Consider the following 20,772-nt stretch of genomic DNA (forward strand, 5'->3'; position numbering starts at 1 on the left):
ACCACTACAACATACAAACTGAATGAACGGAATCAAATGCTTGCATGGGAAACTTCCTCATTTGACAACGTATCTTCACGAAATTCGGAGTGAGTTACTGCTAATAGAAATAATGTTTTGATCGGAATATCGGAAGAAATTGTTCAGATCGGCTCACTATAGCATATAGCTGCCATACAAACCGAACGATCGGAATCAAGGGATTGTATGGAAAACTTTCGCATTGGCGTGGTATCTTTACGAAATTTGGCATGATTTTCTGCTTAAGGTAATAATATAATCTCGGAAACCATTGTTCAGATCGGATTACTATAGCATGTAGCTTCCATACAAACAGACCGATCGGAGTCTTTTATTGTTTCAGTTAACGTGATATATTCTACAAATTTATAGTGGTTTATTCTCCTACAAGAGTTAAAGAAATTTTGGAGGTCGGATAACAATGCCATACAAAACGTCCAAAAAAAATCCATTTTATTTATTAAATAACCTTAATATTTCTAGTAAACAACCTGGTTAAAAAGAACAAGTAAAATGCTTTCCTTTGGATGAAAACCACTGGCCGGTTAAGTCTTTAGATTTATTTAAACACATAGCTACTTAAAGAAATGCAACTGTGAAGGTGGCTAAATGAGTAGCGACGTCGCATCAGATTTACATCATTTCACCACACCGAATCACATTAACACACACACGCACATGCACCAAAACACGATGACGTTCTACATTCTAATTAGAACAAAAGGAAAAGAGAAAGGCTCTCGCGCACTTTTTGTCGATACGACGTCGATCAAGCAACAGCTCCGCTTTCGTAGCATCCCGGTTTCCGTTCGCTACCCGCCTTTATATATTTAACGTTTTGCAATTTATATTAAAATCATTTTTATAATAACCTTCATAATTGTGTATATATATACATATTTAACGGTTTTAAAACTACGATTCAGTAATTTTCAGCAATTCATTTTATAATAAAATTTTTAAGGTGAATTTCACATAAAATACAAGTTTATAACGATTTTCCGGAATTCCGTGCATTTTTTCTATTAACTAAACGTGTGAGTGGCCTGTAAGGTGAGTTTTTTGTACATGGTTCTTCGAGCCATAAAGAAAGGCACTGTGGCTAAATGAAGTCAAGAAAAAAAATATAAAGATTTCGAAAAAAATAATAAGTTTTGACTTGTGAGAAAGTGCGGTAATAAAAACCGAAAAGTTAATAACAAGTGACAAAACCAATTAAAAACGCAAACAACAAAGAACATAGTATGTGCCAAAAACCGGTTTTGGCTAGCAGCAAATGCAGTGACCAAAAAAAAAAGAAAATATAGTATTATACATACATACATATACACATATATATAATATACTGTGCTACAAAAGTGCATATATAAAAAAAGACAAAAATATTAAACAAATAAATAAAAGTGCAGTGCAAAAAGCATAAAAATACGTATATTTAATTAAGAAATAAAAAAATTATAAACATAAATTGTTGCGTCTAGGCCACCACATATAATACAAAACCAATATAATAATAACAGATCATTACTTAGTTTGTGAAAAATTAATAAATAAAACAAAGAAACAAAATTTTACAAAAAAAATCAGAAGAGTTATCCAGTGCGAGTAGTTCACATATAAAACAACAAAAATATATAAAAAAAAAACAAATAGAATACAGTGCTGTAAAAAAAAAAATAATAATAATAAATATAAATATTAAACAAATTAAAACATAAATCGGGCGTGCTCTAACCATAAAAATACCAAAAATTAACACATAAATCGGGCGCGATATAATTGGAAAAAAAATACAACTAATGCATACTTACATACATACATACTCTACAAAGGAGAAAACGGGAGCAAGAGGACGCTAAACAAAGTAGGAAACTAGGAAAGAAACATTAAACACAGGAGGAAATAGGAGTAGAACAACAGTAAACACAGCAGGATACCGAAACGCAAGCAGAGGATAATATCCCCAAAATTATCAAATACATACATACATATGTACTTACATATGTACTTCAAATACATGCTTTCTCCCAAAACTCCCTTGAGGCGGGACAAAGTAAGTTGTTTCCATTTTTTATTAACACATGTAAATATGTATGATATCATACGGTTTTATCAAATATAAAACCTATGTATATAATCCGTTTGATCGATTTCTAAACGGGAACAAAATACAGTTGAAAAAATACATATATCATCCATATATTTTTATAAATACAAAAGGAAATCATTTACTGCCTTCTAAGCTTACCCTTGTGTATACAAACACACCCACTACAGCAGAAAACCAACAAATTATATTCAAGTATTTACTTGCAAATCATTCCGGTAATACCCCTTCTGTTTCTTCAAACAGTAAGCAGGATTGCATAAAATAGGTAAGCAAAATGCATAAAAAGCAAAATTTCCGATATAAATGCAACAAACATAAAATTGTACTTACAAACACATACAAACAAACACTCAAATTAATATTAATATTAATATATTGAAGCATATACTTGCTAATCCGCAAGTGGAGAGGCTAATGATCTGCATATTGTTCATTTTCTTTTCTCTCTATATTCTGATCGCGGAAATATAAGTACATATGTGACCTGGTCTACGGAAAGGGGGCTTAGGTGTCAAAATTAATGAGATAACGAGAAACTGAAAAAATTAGTTGTTTATTTTTAACAGCTGTTTCCCAGAAAACTAGTTTTCGCACGTTAGCTCCCTTTTCGTAGACCAGGTCTCATATACATATACATATATGATATATGTACATACTGTATACCCCTGCCACCCACGGCTACCCGCTCGAGACAAATATTCCAATATAACTACACATTTTTTTTCCATACACTAATACCAACGCACATTTTCGGGTTATTTTTTGTTTACCAAAATGCGATGAAAAAAGTTTGTTTCATTGCTTGATTTATTTGAATGAGTGCGAAGGAGAAAACATAATTGTCAATAATGACAATAGAAAATCCCAAAAAGGGTAATAAAAAAACGATTAAAAGACGCATGGCGTTCGTAATCGTACCATCGTAAAGGAGGCTCGTACAACAAGAAGGTGAGTAAATGAATTTTGTGTGATTTTTTAACAATATTTTGAAAATAGTTACTTCATTTTTTTTTATAGCATTGGAAATTGGAAGTAGCAGCAGCGGCTACATATATCATCAGAAGCGGCAAATATCAATTGTTAAGTAAGTATGTGAAAAAGTGTGTGTACTTTGAAATTGGACTGCGCAGTTATTTATTTTCAGGTATTAATAATCTTTATTTTATTTTCAGGTATGTGTCTTTTATAATATTTTTCCACTCTTTTATTTTCAGGTTGTAATAATTCTTTTCTTTAATTAAACTATTTTCAGATATTAATTATTTTTTTAAATTAAATATATTTTTATTTATAAATAAATTATAATAAATTTTATGTAAAAATGTAAAAAATAAAAAAAAAATAAAAATTTTAAAAATTAAAAAGTTTTCTTTTAAATTTTAAAAGTAAGAATTAAAAAATGCCACCCTGCATCAGCTGTTTAAAATGCAACCCTGCATTAGCTATTTAAAAAGAGAAAATGCAACCCTGCATCAGTCGCCGATTGGGGATATTAGAGCAGGACAGGTATACTTTTTTATATGACACTGCTGAATGAGAGCAACAAAGATGTATCACATGTATACGTACGTGAGTGGGTAAAATTGTCGCTCGGACTATGGCAAAGTACACATGATTACCCTATGGATTACCCACGTTCTTACCCACTGATTATCTGGTTTTTTACCCGCTCATGGTTGGCAGGGTATATATATTCGGTATTCTGTTTGCCTACACTACATACCCTGATTTTGGAAGTACATCCCAAACATAAAAAAAAATAATAAATCTTAAATTATTAGAAGCTGCGTTAATAGCTTAATTATAAACAATAAGCGGTGCGGAATTTTAACAAATAAATAATAAAATTTTGAAAATTTTAAACTGGCTTGGGAAGCACTTGTCGAAAGGTACGAAAATGAAAGGGTTATGATAGAAAACCCAATAAAAACTTTATTGCATTTGCCAAAAATCCAACATTCCTCACTGCTCAATACGAGATAGCTGAGCGAATAGACAAAAAAACTATAAAGCCAAAAAGTCATCACAATGACTCAAGTAAAAACTTGTTCAAACCCCAAGCCAGTAATAACATACAATATAATAGACACGTTAATAAAAGTCACACATTCGTGTCAAATCAAAGTAGCAATGGCAATCATTGTGTGAACTCTGTAAGGGAGGTCATAAATTAAGATCTTGCGAGAGATTCAAAAAATTATCCGTTTCAGATAGAAACAATCTGGTCCGTCAACACAAACTTTGCATAAACTATCTGTCGAATTCTCATATGACAAAAGAATGTGAAAGCAATTTCAAATGTGTATACTGTCAACGAAGACATCACTCATTGCTTCATGTTACCAATTTTCAAAATGTGAAGAAAAATCCATTTCATAAAACCACGGTTAGTCGCTACAACTACATCAAGTAATCCCGAAACCTCAAATCCCGAAAAAAGGGAAGAACAACCATGTTCCTCTAAAGCAGCAAAAATTCAAGCGCTTCATTCAGAAAATGAAAGCAAAATTCTTTTACCCACTGCGGTCATCACCATTGAACATAAAGGTGATTTATTCAAACTAAGAGCGTTAATAGATCAAGGCTCTCAAAGATCCTTTATATCATCAAAGGTTCAAAATCGGCTAAAATTGCCAATAAAACATTCCAATTTTCAAATTTCGGGAATGGGCGGAAGAATTATTCAAAATTCTAATAAAATATGCCCAATCATCATAGTTTCTCCAAATGCGGATATACGAATAGATGCACAAGCCATCGTTCTACCGCAACTTACAAATTTGCTTACAAGCTATGAAGTAAATAAAATACATTGGGAAAAATGCTCACATCTGAAATTAGCAGATCCCAACTGTTATACTCCATCACAAATCGACATATTATTAGGCAGTGACTTAATACCTCAAATAATTCTTGAAGGTATAGAGAAAATCTCCAATAAATTGTTAGCCCAAAATACAATCTTTGGGTGGATTATAAGTGACCAAGTCACGGAAAAAATAAATTCTTTCACAACACAAGTGGAAGATATCACAAACGAATACTTAAATGATGAACTCAAAAAATTCTGGGAAGTGGAAGAAGTACCCCAGATTACCAAACTTTCAGAAGAAGACCAGGCATGCGAAGCCTATTACCAGTCCACAACAACAAGAAACGAACATGGTCGTTATGTTGTGCGACTGCCATTCAAATCCACCTTTCCAGAAACTATAGCTCTAGGCCACTCTAAAATCTCAGCAGTCCAGCAATTCCTAAGCATGGAAAAAAGTCGGACGAAGAAAAATGAGCTAAAATCAGCATATGATAATGTGATGGAGGAATAACTTGACCTCAATCATATGGAAGAAACTGTACCATATGAAAAAATATCCAAAGGTAGATATTTATCTTTTTAACATCCACATCATGGGGTAATAAGACCAGATAAAATCACAACAAAAGTACGAGTGGTGTTCAATGCCTCAAAGTGTACGAGCTCAGGCAAATCACTCAATGATGTATTATACACAGGGCCAACATTACAACCTGATCTCATGTTGCTAATAATAAATTGGCGCATGTTTAAATACGTTTTTAACGGGGATGTTGAGAAAATGTATAGGCAAATTCTGGTGCATGAAGATGACCAACATTTCCAACGCATAGTCTTTCGCAATTCAATTAATAGTCCAATTAGCGACTACAAACTTAAAACAGTTACCTTTGGCATCAACTGCGCACCCTATTTAGCCATTAGGACATTACATGAAGTTGCAAAAACTTGTGAAACAAATTTACCTTTAGCAACTTCTGTGTTGCAAACTCAAACATATGTGGATGACATTTTATCAGGTAGCTATTGGTATAGCGTGCGAATCATTATCTCAAGTGATAAAAGCACTAAATTCAGCAGGTTTTCCCCTAAAGAAAATAACATCAAATAATCCCGAAATAATCAAACATATAAAAAAGGAAGACTTATTAGATACTGACTTCCTTAAATTCGAAAAGGCTAGTACAACAAAAACACTAGGGATTCAATGGAATGCGATAATAGATCAATTCTAATATACAATTGAGTCAATATCTGCAATATCCGTCATTACAAAACGACAAATCCTTTCCTCGGTGGCAAAACTTTTCGACCCCGTAGGATGGCTTTCGCCAATAATGATTCAAGCTAAAATTTTCATTCAAGAATTATGGCAAGATGGCACTGAATGGGATAAACAGGTAAAACCTGTACGTTTAACAAAATGGGTTCAATTTGCTAACAACCTACATACATACTATATCAGAAATTCGAATCCCTCGATGGGTAAATTTCACCCCTAACATTAACACAGAATTACACGGTTTCTGTGATGCCTCTGAAAAGGCTTATTGCGCAACAGTCTACATACGCACTCAGTATGATAGTAAAATAACTTTACATCTTTTGGTAGCCAAAGCCAAAGTTGCACCTTTGAAGACACTAAGCCTGCCACGGCTTGAACTAAATGGTGCTCTTCTGTTAGCAAAATTAATTTCGATAGTTCAAACCCATCTAAAATTACAAGATCACAAAATGTATCTCTGGTCAGACTCAGAAATAGTTCTAGCATGATTAGAAAAACGACCCTATACTTGGAAGACATATGTATCGAATCGCATATCACAAATCTTAGACTTAGTTGGCTCAGCAAAATGGCAACATCTTGCAAGTGCAGATAACCCAGCGGATCTGGGACAAGAGGTTGCAAACCACTTCACCTCACCAGCACTACACTCTGATGGAACGGTCCCACATGGCTAACAGAATCACTAGAATTCTGGCCAAAGTCTCCTGCTCGGAATATCATACCTCCGGAAAGTCGGAAAATAGAAAATTTTCATATCACTCCAGAAGAGGATGATATTCTCCAAAGATTTTCATCATTTCCTCGAGCACTAAGGGTAGTCGCTTATATGCACAAATTCATCCATAAACTTAAACAAAGGGCGAAAAGAATATCAAACGATTCTTATATACGACTAACATGTTCCGACTTGCAACATGCTAAGGTCAGTCTAATCTTGTATACACAAACTCGCTATTTCAGCAAAGAGAAATCAAAGTTGCTTGAAACGCGACCTCTCGAAAAGGGAAGCTCATTTCTCGTGTTAAACCCATTCCTGGACGCTAAGGGATTACTACGGGCAAATGGAAGACTAGCCAACTCTAGCCTTAGTTACAATGAACGACATATCATCATTATCCCAGAGAAATCCCGCGAGATCCCTCCGACTTCACAGCTTTAACCACAGGGCATTTTCTCAAAGGAGCACCCATTCTAGCCATACCTGAGCCAGGTGTGGAGTCGCTATCCTTATTAAACAGATGGGAACGAATTAAAATTCTCCATCATGATTTCAGATGCCGATGGAAGGAAGACTACATAAAGGACCTTCACAAGAGATACCAGTGAAAAACTCAAGAAAAGGCACCAAAGCTTGGAGACTGCGTCCTTATACGAGATGATTGTCTCCCTCCTACGGAATGGCGACTCGGCCGCATAAAACAACTTCATTACGGTTCCGACGGTCATGTTCGAGTAGTTGATCTCCGCACTCAAACCGGAACGCTAACCAGACCGCTCGTCAAATTATGCTTTCTACCAACCGCCGAAGATAAAGAAACGTAAAACCGAAACCGCAATGTTAATAAATCAATAAATCGATAAAACACATAAACCGCTTACCAAATCGAAACCTCGAATAACATAAATGACACAAAAGAGATAACATAAATGTCTAATAAAAAAATGACATCCTATTCATGCCACATATCGTGGCACAAAAGTCCATATTATTGTAAATTTCACAATATATTACTAATATCATCATTTCTCTCACAGAGTAATATGGACGTGGATATGGCATCATCGTCAACGCCAACCATGCGTTCGGCAGTTTCCGCCCCTCGCTCTTAAGCTGCCCTAATAGCAGGCTCCACCGCGACAACGGCTCCGCGTAAAAGCACGCCAGCATCACCCGCATTACCAGTGGATTTGCAACGAATTCGATGTCCACTATGTCGCCGCCCGCATCGTCTATCGCACTGCGGTATATTTAAAGGCATGCCGCCGATGCAAGTCAGCAGGTGGCACAGGCGCACGGGCATTGCCTGAATTGCCTGGCAATTTCCCACGCAACTCAGGAGTGCCCATCACATAATCGTTGCCAAATCTGTGTGCGGGCTCATCATACGCTGTTGCACCGCACTACCAGACGCGACTCCGGGCGACCACCGGCTCCTCGCACCAGCGGTAACGTCAGGCGTTCTCAAAGAACTCCTGTGACGGCTTACCGCCGGCGTGGACCCTCTCCAGCAGAATCTCGTCCCTGGCGCCAAAACCGGACAACATCAACACGGCCCCGTCAGCTTAGGTCGCAATCCCGGCGGTCAACAGGCCTCAGCAGCGTTGTAGCTACGCTATAGCAGCTACAGCGGCTTCTAGGCTAAATACTCGCTTAGGGGGGCCGGGATGGCTAAATGAGTAGCGACGTCGCATCAGATTTATATCATTGCACCACAGCGAATCACATTAACACACACACACGCACATGCACCAAAACACGATGACGTTCTACATTCTAATTAGAACAAAAGGAAAAGAGAAAGGCTCTCGCGCACCTTTTGTCGATACGACGTCGATCAAGCAACAGCTCCGCTTTCGCAGCATTGTGTATATATGTATATACATATTTAACGGTTTTAAAACTACGGTTCAGTAATTTTCATCAATTCATTTTGTAATAATAATTTTAAGGTGAATTTCACATAAAATACAAGTTTATAACGATTTTCCGGAATTCCGTGAATTTTTTCTACTAACTAAACGTGTGAGTGGCCTGTAAGGTGAGTTTTTTGTACAGAAGGGTATATTGGCTTCGGTGCAGCCGAAGTTAACGTTTTTTCTTGTTTTATATTTGAGTTTTGTACTAGGTATAGCGCATTATAAATGGCTGCTACCTCTGCGGTGTATACTGCATAGACAACTTGATACGAGTCTCTTTGGTTCGAGAGAGAGCTGCCAAAACTCGCATTTTTTATAACATTTGCCAATGATGCCACTGCTGAAAAATATTAGATTTTGCATTTTATAAACAACTTTTGGGCATTTTGCAGTTTCTACATTACCACTGAGGTATGCAAATAGCGCGTTACCGATATTTTTATGAGTGCTCGGTTCCCCAGTAGGCCTATATCCCTCATATAAATAAATAATTTTACACACTACTCACATCTAATTTTACAAAATTTTAACAACGCACTAATTTTGGCAGTTAGTTTTAGCGCTGCGCTTCTGGCATTTCGCCTTTTTCGCTAACTGCTGGGTGACGGGACTCTGATTGTGTTTTGCTGCCAGCTCAGAAAACAGATCAGGGTTCGCTGCCAGCTGACAAGCGAGAGAGCAAGAAAAGAAATTCTGATCAATTTATCTATGGTATACTGAGCAGTAATTGAGCAGATGTACAGCTTTTAAGATATTTCCAACGTTACCAACAATAGTAAAAGACGTGTTGAAGTCGGCTTTCGTAGAGTTAGTAAAAATGAGTTTCCAATCTACGTACTGTTGCACAATGAGTTATTTGATCAAACTTTCATATACCCTGGAATTAGTGTTCTTTTTTGATGTCTTTGAGGTTGTAGCTCGAATGAAGTTTCTTTTAGTAGCCATGATGCGGCAAATTAAATAGATTTTTCTTCGGGTGTAGTTGTAATACCTATATCTTTAGCTAACTTAATGCATTTAGAAATAGTGGAGGAAGTACTGGAGTTTGTCTCGTCGGTCCATTTGGCTTTTACTATACCATAAAAGATCTTGTTATTGCACAACAGTAGTTTAGGAATACGATTTTGCGAAGTCTGTTTAAATTTTTCCTTGATAGATGGGAGTCCGGATTCCGTTAATATGAACTTTATGTTGGAAATTCCCGAATACTTCTTCTAATAGCTGCATGATATGGTGCAAAGATTTGCTTTATGTTGCTTTTGGTACAATTGCGGTAGATAGGGAGACCATATAAAATTAAAGCTTTTGTAATATTAATGAAAGAAGAAATATGAATCAAACTAGTTGCTTACGAAGATTTGTACAATGTTCCTTAAAAGTAAGTTTCTTATCGAATATTAAACCTAGGAATTTAAGACTAGCTGTATTTACAATATTTACATTATTATAGATTAGATTGAAGTTACTACATTTGCGCTTTCTACAAATATGGAATAATTTGCATTTGCAGATATTCGTTCCTGAACAATTGAACCAGTTTGAAATATCAGTAAGGATCTTTAAGAGGGTATTTTTTACAGTATTTAGATTACTTTGTTTGGAGAAAAGCATCACATAATCTGTATAAATAATATGCGAAATGAGTTTATGTTAAAAGATTATCGTACTGATTTGTTAAATGCGATTACAAATATAATAGTATAACAGACAATGGTGATCCTTGTGGTATCCCGTTGTATAATATTGTACGTATTCGAAAAAGTGATCCAATGTGGTTTCTTTTCGATAAAGCAGTTTTCGCGAAATCATCGAAATAGAGTAAAGTATAAATAGTGCCTTGCCCTACCTTAAATGCCACTTGGTTTCGGCTGAGAAGGTTATTATTTAATGCAAACCAATAGATAGGTTTTGATATGATTTTTTCTAATAGTTTGCCATGCAAAGGAGTGATATTGGCCTGTAATCAAGTACTTCAGTAGAAACTTAACTGGATTTAGGAATGGCTACTATCACCGCATTTTTCCAGCTATGGGGTAGAAACCTTCACATAAAATATTATTGTACAATTTAATAATTCTATTTTTGAGACTTGAGAGACAGTTTTTAGCATGGGATATGAAATTCTGTCTCTCAAGGTGCAGACATTGAAGATAAAGTGAAATCGAATTCGGCGATGGTTATGCTTGATACACATAGGGTGAGTGATCTTTGCTGCATCTACTTCTAAGAAGTTCATTTTTATTTGATAAAACGAGGAGTGGAAATTTGAGTCGCTTGAATAATCGGACTATACAGAGGCGAAATGATAAGCTATGTCTTTTGAGTCGAAAATTGGCCCAATTGGAATGCTTATACATTTAAGATTATTTTGTATATAAGAGCCTGAGAGCCTTTTTATGTTAGCCCATAATTTTTTGGGGTTTGTTAACGGAGTGATAGCTACGGTAAGTGGTTTGTAAGCAAGCCCTCTCAGCTTCTTTAATATTTTTCCGAAACTCTGCATTGGCTTACTTGTAAGAGTAGATTTCCATCACGTAATTCGGTGATAGATACAATTTCATTGTTTATTGATTCTAAGCTTTTATGCACAGCGAAACAAAAGTATTTGGAAAGTGTTTCAGATATTAGAACAAACTTAGGGCAATCCTTTTTAACTTGAAGAAGTTCTGGAAAGTTTTCAAGTGGTTTGTAAGTAAGTTTTTTATTTTGGGGTTGGGGCTAAAGGAAAGCAAAGCAAACCTATTTTCCCCGAGGTTAGGAGGCACTGGTTCCATAATAAATAATATATTCACTAATATGCACTACTTTTTTACACGAGTAACTGTACGATCAAAGCACGACGAAAGCAATTACACTTATATGCAAAGAGCATTATGAAAATAAAGCGTAAAGCACAAAAGAAAGACCGCAATCAAGAAAACACTTCCACTCAATGAGAGAGATAGTTGAAGACTGTTATTAATATAATAATCAATTACTAGTTGAATATATGACGAATGTAAAAGTTATTATTTTTAGTTGAATCTGGGTTTTTTAAGCTATTGCATAGCTTCTATCGCGGGCCTTGAGCGCGGAGACCGAATCCAGAAATTCCGTAACGAAAAAAACCTCACGCTCTACGACACATGCATATGCACATATATTATTTTACATACAGTTTATGCAGAGTTAGTGACGTTTTTTTTGGTACTCCGTTTATGGCATCAGGTACGATAGGAAATAATCCTAAATTAGTTCCTAAGCGCGCGGAAACACACACAGTGTCCACATCAGCTCAAGATAATCAAAAAACTGAGCATAATAAAGCTACATTAGCGGTGAGTGTTAAAACACTTAATAAATATTTATTTATTTGGGAGAAGGTTCGCACAAAAGGGAAATCGCGAAGAGCGCATTTTCTTAGCTCTCCCGTTTGATACCTGTGTAGATCCCACAATCCACAAACCACGAAAAGAGAAATTCGTGGGCAGGAGCAACAAGACCGCCCGATCGCCTGATCGACAAGGCGTCCAGACACTTAAAGTTGCTACACCAACTTTACAAGAGGTGACCCCATCAAATACGGCCTCGCACGCTGTGACTCCATCAAATGACATCACAATGGCAACTAATAAAGCCAGCGCAGCCGATCTGCCAACACAAGGCACCACAAGAAACGAAAATGCAATAAGTGCGAGCGAAGGAGAGAGCGCGCTTGCTGGTCTAGGCTTACTAATTGAAGAGTTAATCGCGCTCACCCAAAAACAAAGGCATGTAAATCAGCATATGCGAAACATAATTGACAAAATTTCGCAATTGCAAAAACAAGCAGTAGCAGAGGCTAGAGAGTCGGCAATCCACACGACCGCCCAGACGAAAAGAGGTCGCATTACACTCAGCGAAGAACCAATGGCAAAGGAGCAGACTCAACAACAAAGCAAACGATCTTGTATCAATTCGTCAAAAACCCGAGCAAGAGCAAGCCTAATTGGTCAGTTCAAACAATCAGAAATAACAAATGATATTTCTACTACGCAAATGTTTGAAGCCACTGCAAAGTCGCCAGCAATAAAACAATTAGGCACGCAACCAACGAAAGGGTCCATTAATAAAGCAACAACAATAAAAATAATGGAGGGACAGTGGAATATAGTAGCTAAGAAAAGCAACCAGAAAACAGAAAAATTGCCAAAAGCAAAACCCCAAGCGATTTTAATATCAAAAAATGGGGACCTTTCCTATGCGGAGATGCTACGAAAAATCAAGTCCGACTCAACGCTCAGCGGATTCGGAAATATCGTGACAAAGATATGCAAAACGCAAAGTGGTGAAATGTTGCTACAATTGAGCGGAGCAGTGATTCCAACCGACTCTAAGGAGACCATGAAAAAATGTCTTGGGGATCAAGCCCACGTTAAACTTCTGACCCAGGAGATTCTACTGGAGTGCAAAGACCTTGATGAAGTCACAAGCAAGGAAGAAGTCCTTTATGCCCTACAGAGAGAATTAGGAAACCCGGAACTGACGATCTCGTCAATCAAGAGCTTAAGAAAGTCTTATGGAGACACCCAAACAGCACTTATTAAACTCCCGGTTGAAGCAGCTAGACAGCTTCTAGTGACTAGAAAGCTGAAAGTTAGATGGGTAAGCTGCCGTATACGAGAATATAAGCAACCTCAGCGATGCTTTATATGTCTCGACTACGGACACACTGCAAAAACCTGTACCAATGAGGACAGGTCCAGATTCTGCAGGAGATGTGGCGAAAGGGAGCACCAGGCAAAGGACTGCAATAACATACCAAAATGTTTGCTCTGCTTGAAAGCAGGTACAAAAGAAATTGAGCACTTTACAGGAAGCGTCAGGTGCCCAATATACATACAAGAAAGCAGCTCAACAGGTCATATGAGGTTCTTACAACTGAACGCAAACCATTGCCAAGAGGCACACGACTTATTAAAACAGTCAGTTGTCGAAAAGCAAATTGATGTGGTTCTGCTAAGCGAATCATACAAAATCGGACAAGGTGTAACCTGGATAAGTGACACTCGAAAGAAAGCGGCTATATGGAAATGTAATCCCAATTTTCCGCAGCTGGAATTGCCTTTCTCTTCAGATGGGTTTGTTCGTACAACTATCAATTATATTAATATATACAGCTGCTACTTGCCTCCTAGCCTTAGCGACGAAGAATACAGGCGTATTATCTGCGCCAGATGCAAAACCAAAGTGATAATAGCTGGTGATTTTAATGACTGGGCTATCGAATGGGGATGCAAAAGAACCAACAGCAGAGGAAAAACCTTACTAGAAGCCTTTGCTTCTCTCGATCTGGAGGTTTTAAATGTTGACAATCAATGCACATTTAACAAAGGTGGTCGGCAATCGGTGATTGATTTAACATTTGTTCACTCGAGCTTAGTTCGCAGATCTCACTGGAAAATCAGTGACCATTACACTTTTAGCGATCACTACGCAATTATATTCGAGATAAATGCTACGTACGCACGACAGGGTTTATCGACCCAAAAAAAAAAGGAACTGGCGACTAAAAACATTCGACCCAGACCTCTTTGAAGAAGCCTTCCGACCAACTACCCTTCCCGACAACCTGTTGTCGGCTAACAAAGCTGCTCACTCGATTATGAGTAGTATTAAGAGCGCATGCGACGCTTCAATGTCCAAGCTATCTCGACGCAAACACCGCCCCCCAGTATATTGGTGGAGCGAGACAATCGCAAAATTACGTAAGGAATGCCAGCAAGCAAGACGCTTGTACCAAAGGTCACGTGGTACACTCGAATTCACCACCCTCCAAAAACACTTCAAGGACAAAAGAAAATTGCTAAAACAGGCAATTAAAAAAAGTAAGCAGGAATGTTTCCTTAAACTGTGCGACGATGTTGAAAACAACGCTTGGGGACTCGCTTATAAAAAGGTAATGGGAAAACTCCGCACTGGCGGACAATGCCAACCTCCCCCTCAATAATTGAGAAAATAGTTACGGTACTCTTCCCTACCCGACCCCCACTCCATCACGAGATTGTGAGAGTTCCACAAATCCAGGATATACCAGCTGTTTCGAATGAAGAAGTCCGAGAAGCCTGCAAACGATTAAAACCTTCTAAAGCCCCGGTACTAGACGGAATTCCGAATGTAGCGCTAAAAACGGCGATTGCCAGAAACATAGGCCCCTTTCGAACCATGTATAATAAAAGTATCAAAGAAGGCCGCTTTCCCACCATTTGGAAAAGGCAATATCTGATATTACTGCCGAAACCTAATAAATCAATGTCAGAACCGTCCCACTTCCGGCCCATCTGCATGTTAGACTCCGCTGGAAAGGTTCTGGAGCGGATCATATACCAACGGCTAAATAAGGCAATTGAAGATGCCGGTGGACTATTCCCAAACTAATTCAGATTCAGGAAGGCAAGATCCACAACTGCTGCCGTAACCCTAGTAAAGACCCTGGCTGAACGAGCTATAAGTGGGAAAAGATGGAAAGGAGGCACAATACAGTACTGTATGGTTGTAACGCTGGATGTAAAGAATGCCTTTAACTCGGCATCCTGGCATAGTATATTGAGTGAACTAAAAAGCTTCTCCGTGCCTCTATACCTTTACAACATTATAGTAAGCTATTTCGAGAATAGAACATTGAGCTACAAGACAAACGAAGGCTCCAAAAAATATAAAGGCACCGGTGGAGTACCCCAGGGATCTGTACTCGGGCCGCTACTCTGGAACATCATGTACGATGGAGTACTGCGATTGAAGGGACCTAAAAACGTACACATCATTGGTTTCGCAGACGATATCGCTGTTGTGGTTATAGCAAAGCACATTCACGATATAGTTACGATTACCAACAGGACAATAGCGTTAATAAGCGATTGGCTCGAAAATAACGGACTGAACCTAGCGGAGAGCAAGACCGAGGCGGTACTCATTACTGGCAGAAAAGTTCGGGAAGTTGCCACGTTCAGTACAAAGGGGGTAAGCATCACTACAAAACCTGCAATCAAATACTTGGGAATTATTCTTGATGCAAGGATGTCCTTTAAGGAACACTTAGCGTGCACATGCGACAAAGCGACAAAAGTGTGCAGAGCCTTGACCCGGTTAACGCTAAATACCCGCGGTCCAAAGAAAAATAGAAGACGACTATTAGCTGGTGTATTAAAGTCAGTCGCGCTGTACGGCGCCCAGATATGGGGAAAGCCCTAGAAATAAAATCCTATCGCCGTGGCCTTTTTTCTATATATGCCACTTGCGCGCTGAGGGTATGCTCTGCGTTCCGCACAGTATCGGAAGATGCTGCCCTAATAATTTCGGGCCTACACCCTTTAGACCTCTTGGCCAAAGAAATTAAATGCCTTACAAATGACAGGTTATCACATAATACAACAAAATAAATTGCAAGGGCAGAGACTGTGAATCACTGGCAAAAACGCTGGGAGGAAAGCTAAAACGGACGGTGGACATTCCGACTGATTCCCAACGTTGAATCATGGCTAAACAGACCACACGGTGAGGTAGATTTCCACCTAACTCAAATCCTCACAGGCCATGGCTGCTTCAAAGCGTATTTGAAAAGATTCGGACACGAAAATAACGACATATGCGATTATTGCGGAGGCGATACCGTCGAAAATGTAGAACACACGTTCTTCTATTGCCCCAAATATAATCTTGAGAGGCAACACTTAAAAAATGCGTTCGGTATAGACCCAACTCCTGATAACTTGGTTAACAAAATGGTCGAATCAGTTGAGAAGTGGAAAGCTGCTTGCGAAGTGGCAGCCAGGGTTATGAAATCCCAACGTGCTAGCGAACAGCGGCGGAGAAGAGAGCTGTTAAATGTAACGAACAACCACGACCCAAACACACTAACTTTGACGTGACGGGGAGGGTTGGCGACGAACAATGTACAAGGGGGGTTATCAGACGAACAGAGGTGGGGCCAAGTAAATACAACTTGTAACTGAATGCATTTTGACCATCACGTACGCATGAGTGTCACTCAACCATCCTCCCGACGTAATACTTGACGGTGGTACCGGGGGGAACAGTACAGGACGGTAGGAGGTTTAGTTCGGATTAAAGTTCCACAGTGACATGGGGTCCAGGCTTTCGATGCTTCCTCCTCGTACAAAAAAAAAACAAAAAAAAAAAAACTTTATTATTTCTTTGGCACATTTGTCTGTATGTTTACGAAAGCAAATGCGATCCATATACATACATATGTACATACATTCATAATAACAAGTATCGCACGCTTCTTTCGCATCTCCGTTGTCACGGTCAACCAATTTTTTGTTGGTGACATATTACATATCATATGTGTACGCATATGTATGTATGCATGCTTGTGCATTATTTGTTCGGAAGTGTATACAAATATATGTATGTACATATAAGTATACATGAATGTATGAACAAGCAGATTCCCTGCCAACCATGAGGTAAAAAACCAGATAATCAGTGGGTAAGAAAGTGGGTAATCCATAGGGTAATCATGTGTACTTTGCCATAGGTCGAGCGACAATTTTACCCACTCACGTACGTACATCTTTGTTGCTCTCATTCAGCAGTGTCATATAAAAAAGTATATCTGTCCTGCTCTAATATCCCCAATCGACGGCTGATGCAGGGTTCCATTTTTTAATTCCTACTTTTAAAATTGAAAAGAAAACTTTTTAATTTTTAAAATTTTTATTTTTTTTACATTTTTACATAAAATTTATTATAATTTATATATAAATAAAAATATATTTAATTTAAAAAAAATAATTAATATCTGAAAAAAGATTAATTAAAGAAAATAATTATTTCAACCTGAAAATAAAAGAGTGGACAAATATTATAAAAGACAAATACCTGAAAATAAAATAAAGATTATTAATACCTGAAAATAAATAATAATTGCATTGAAGAAAGATTAATTGTATAAAATGATAATAATATCTGAAAAAAAGATTAATATTATCTGAAAGAATAAAATATATTAAATACAAATAGAATTTACTCTGAAAGCAAAGATTAATTAAATAAAAATAGTGATAAAGTCTGAAAAGAAAGATTAATTAAATAAAAGTAATAATAACATCTGAAAGAAAAGATAAATATTATTTGATCATTTAAAATATAAAACAAATATTTGTTTTCACACATTATATTGGATTGTGCAGGCCGCCTTAAACGCATAGAATACATATGTATATATATATGTATGTATGTATTTATAATTTGCGTATTATATTGGACTGCGCAGTCCAATTTCAAAGTACACACACTTTTTTCACCTACTTACTTAACAATTGATATTTGCCGCTTCTGATGATATAGCTGCTGCTGCTACTTCCAATTTCCAATGCAATAAAAATAAATGAAGTAATTATTTTCAAAATATTGTTAAAAAATCACATAAAATTCATTTACTTACCTTCTTGTTGTACGAGCCTCCTTTACGATGGTACGATAACGAACGACATGCGTCTTTCAATCTTTTTTTTTTATTACCCTTTTTGGGATTTTCTATTGCCACTATTGACAATTATGTTTTCTCCTTCGCACTCATTCAAATAAATCAAGCAATGAAACAAACTTTTCAATCGCATTTAGGTAAACAAAAAATAACCCGAAAATGTGCGTTGGTGTTAGTGTATAGAGAAAAAATGTGTAGTTGTATTGGAATATTTGTCTCAAGCGGGTAGCCGTGGTTGGCAGGATTAATGAGCGCACATGTAATATGTACTCGTATAGGTGATAAAATCATGATTTGATTTTCTGAACGCGCACATGCGTGTACAGACATACATATGAGCAAATAATAAGATTAATATGATAGCCGATATATGAATGTATTTATTATTGTTGTGATAAATTCAATTTTTATTACTACTATTAGTATAGTATATTATGTAAAAATCAAATAAAATTATTAAATATTCAAATCCAAATTGACTGTAAATAGTACTATGCATGCATTCATACAAAATTATACTCATATCATAATTATTTTTACATGCCAATATGGAAATGCCGACGGCAAAACGCAAAAGCATAAATATTTGCATACATTGCGAAAGCAAAAATTAAAGCATGAAAATATCACAATGCTGTTGTTGGGAGTATCATAAGGAACATGCATACATATATTTATCACTCTTCATATTCTTGGGTATGTGAGACAGAGAACAGAATAAAAAAGTCTTTATGTTATCTGTGTGAGAGGTGTGTTTTGTACACATTTTTCGCTGTCAAAAGTGAAACAAAATATAAACAAGCAAAACGAAATTCTTCGTTAGGAGTATAATCATGGGCATGCATACATATGTATATTTCTGTCTCTTCATATACTCTGCTTCGGCATATATGCCATGTCATCATATGCCATAAATACATATACTTATTTCTCTTCATATTCTCGGTTAGAATATGTGAGAGAATTGCAAACGGAGTGGGGAGCGTGTGGTTTTTTCGTTACGAAATTTTTGGATTCGCTCCCCTCGCTCAAGGCCCGCGATAGAAGCTATGCAATAGCTTAATTATGATATGAGTATAATTTTGTATGAATGACTGCATAGTATATTTACAGTCAATTTGGACTTGAATATTTAATAATTTTATTTGATTTTTACACAATATACTATACTAATAGTAGTAATAGAAATTGAATTTATCACAACAATAATAAATACATACATACATATGTACCAAAAGATGGAAAGGTGGCACAAAAAAGTACTGTGCGCTGATTACCCTGGATGTCAAAAATGCGTTCAACTCAGCAAAATGGGCAAACATAATTAAAGCCCTGGATGAAATACGTGCCCCTGAGTACCTCATAAATATAATAACGAGCTATTTTAAAAACAGAAAGCTGATTTTTGAGACGGACGAAGGCACCAAGAGCTACTCTATCTCAAGTGGAGTACCACAAGGCTCAGTGTTAGGCCCACTATCATGGAACCTTATGTATGACGGGTTGCTAAGAAGACAGCAACCAACAGACGTGAAACTAGTAGCTTATGCGGACGACCTCATGGTGGTAGCAGTCGCCAAACAATTAGCCGACCTGAGAAATAAATGTAATGAGTGCTTAAATAGTCTACGCCAATGGTTGTCATCTATGAGTCTGATACTGGCGGAGGAAAAAACAGAAGTTTTACTGATAAGCACTAGGAAGATAGAAGAACGAATAGAGCTCACCATAGGGGAATGCAAGATTACCTCGCAGCCGCAATTGAAGTATCTGGGGGTAATACTAGATTCCAAATTAAAATTTAAAGAACACTTGGAGTATACTTCCGCCAAGGCAAACAGAATTTATAATGCGATATCGAGAATGATGACCAATAGAGGCTGTGTGCGTTCCAGCCGCCGATTCTTAATAGCAAAAGCAATGAGTTCCGTAATACTGCATGCGGCACCAGTATGGATGCAGGCAATGGATATAAAAGCGTATGCAAAACAAATAATTGCAGTGCATAGGCTTTCTGCAACTCGGGTAATTAGTGCTTTCCGGACTATATCGACCGACGCTGCTGAAGTATTAGCCAGCATGCCGCCTATTGACATCCAGGGAGATGAACTCGAGCGTTTATATCAATTAACAACGCCTAAAACAGTATCGGTAAGGACAGAGGAAAGAAACAAGAGTACTAAAATGTGGCAGGAGCGGTGGAATTCCTCATCCAAAGGGCGCTGGACCCATCGACTTATACCGGACATCTACTCATGGATAGACAGACGACATGGGGACTTAGATTTCTATCTGACCCAAATACTTAGTGGACATGGATGCTTTAGAAGCTACCTTTTCAGATTCCACAATGACAGTAGTCCGAACTGTCTGACGTGTACAGAGCATATAGAAGACTCTGAACATGTATTATTTCATTGCCCTCGATTTTC

General features: G+C 37.3%; 1 pseudogene; it reads left to right on the top strand.

Annotated features, from left to right (window-relative positions):
• The first annotated feature begins 1,041 nt into the window (after positions 1-1,041).
• On the top strand, positions 1,042-8,929 carry LOC120780608 (annotated as a pseudogene).
• Positions 8,930-20,772: the final 11,843 nt, after the last annotated feature.

This window comes from Bactrocera tryoni, unplaced genomic scaffold, assembly GCF_016617805.1.
Source record: "Bactrocera tryoni isolate S06 unplaced genomic scaffold, CSIRO_BtryS06_freeze2 scaffold_25, whole genome shotgun sequence".
Classification (NCBI taxonomy): Eukaryota; Metazoa; Arthropoda; class Insecta; order Diptera; family Tephritidae; genus Bactrocera; species Bactrocera tryoni.